Source organism: Vigna radiata, chromosome 7 (genome assembly GCF_000741045.1).
Source record: "Vigna radiata var. radiata cultivar VC1973A chromosome 7, Vradiata_ver6, whole genome shotgun sequence".
NCBI lineage: Eukaryota > Viridiplantae > Streptophyta > Magnoliopsida > Fabales > Fabaceae > Vigna > Vigna radiata.
The window spans coordinates 46297543-46299652 of record NC_028357.1 but is presented as its reverse complement, the minus strand read 5'-3'; positions in this window follow the sequence as shown (position 1 = coordinate 46299652).

Here is a 2110-nt window from a genome sequence, read left to right as displayed (position 1 = left end):
ACTTTGGAGGATGTTTTGGAAGACCAAAACAACACTGATGCTGCAGCTTAGTTTTTTTTTTTTAGGATTTATAATTTGTTGACCTTCTAGTTGAACATATGTATCTATTTTGAAAAACTCTAGAATTTTTTCCCACGTGTTTTGTTTATTTAATTTCCTCTAGATTTCGGGATTACTGTAATCACACCCTGATTAACTTTCCTACTCTTCAACTGCTCTCTTTTATTATCAATGTGGACATCTTCATTTTTAGACATGTATGCTATAAAATAGGGATGTCACATTAGTGGTATCAGAGCAGTTTCTTTCTTAGGAATATCCCTTAGGTTGTGTGTGTGCCATGCTCTTCTCTGTGTACTCTTAGCATTTCCAAATAATTGCCTTGTTTCCTTGACTCGATTGATGTTCTGTTTATCTTTNTGAAACAGAACCATGGCACCTAGACTTCCACCTCCTCCACCTCCTCAAAATGAACCCTCTGAGTCCAACGCAAGATTGGAAGCTGTGCTTGAGGCTCTTCAGCAGCAGAATACTGCTCTTGTGCAACAAAATACTGTTGCCCTCCAAAACCTAGAAGCTACTAGAATAGCCGCTGAAAATGCCAGGATATCAGCCGAGAATGCTAGAATGGAGTCTGATCACACCCAAAGGCAGCTGATGGACATGTTGGCCCGAGGCGTACCCACTCAGGGTGCTACCTCCTCTGCTGCCCCAGTTCAAGAGTGGACTTTGGAGAGCTTTCTCCAACACCGTCCTGCCAGGTTCAATGGCAAATGCAGCCCAGATGAAGCCGACCATTGGTTCCAAGACATGGAACGTATTTTTGAGGCAAAGGGGTGTCCAGATGATAGGAAGCTGGCCTATACTCAATACCTGTTGACAGGAGAAGCTGGCCATTGGTGGAACAGCATGAGAGCCATCCTTGAGAGGCGTGGAACTCCTATTACTTGGGAGTTATTCAAGACCAAATTCTACACAGAATACTTCCCTGATAGTGTTCGCTTTGCAAAAGAAGTGGAGTTTCTTGAGCTAACACAAGGAAACAGGTCGGTGACTGAGTATGCCGACCGCTTTAAACACCTCCTTCGCTTCAGCACGGTGCAAGTGAATGAAGATTGGCAGTGCCGGAAGTTTGAGAATGGTTTGAGGAAGGATGTNAAGCTTATGGTGAAGGGATTACGCATCCGAGAGTTTCCCGCTTTGGTGGAAATGGCTAGGGACATGGAGAAAACCAAGGGAGAACCTGAAGTGCAGCAGAGTCAGAGAGTCCAACCACTGAGGGTTGGNGGACCCGTAGTCTCCAGAGGGGGATCTAGCTCGAGGACAACCCCTTTCTCTCGACCCACATCTTCGGGGTCCAGGGGTTCTTCCTCCTCTTCTCAGCCCTCAGTGCAGCAGGGGCCACCCAGTTATGCCAGNCCTGTGAGATGCTACATGTGTGGAGGACCACACCTCCAGTCTGTGTGCCCTCGTCTAATAGGGTACAAGAGGTGTAACCTTTGTAGGAGGGACGGCCATTATGCTAGAGACTGCCCTACAGTCAGGAGGACCGGACCACCACCACGTCCAGCGGGCAGAGCTATTCAGAGAGGTGGTGCCAGACCACAGGCTGCAGGGAGAGTTTACGCATTGACTGGAGCCGAAGCAGCCAGTGCAGGTAACTTGATTGTCAGCACCTGCTTGTTATTTGGAGCTTCATGCATAACTTTATTTGATTCGGGGGCGACACACTCTTTTGTGTCAAAGGCTTGTGTGGAGAGGCTTGGGTTAGCANTCAGAGAGCTCCANTGTGATCTGGTGGTTTCGACACCAGCAGCTGGGTTAGTCAGGACGTCCACAGTGTGTGCCCGATGTCCTATAGAGGTCGAGGGACGAAGGTTCAGGGTGAACCTTATCTGCCTACCTTTACAGGGGCTAGAGGTTATTCTAGGGATGGATTGGTTAGCCACCAATCGCATTCTTCTTGATTGCGGAAGGAAAAAGCTCATCTTTCCTAATGACGACGAAGTGGAACTTTTAACACTTAGCATGATTGTGCAAGACATCTGGGTTGGCGCGAGTTGCTTCATAATCATGACTCACCTAGATGCAACTCAAGACTCGAACTCAT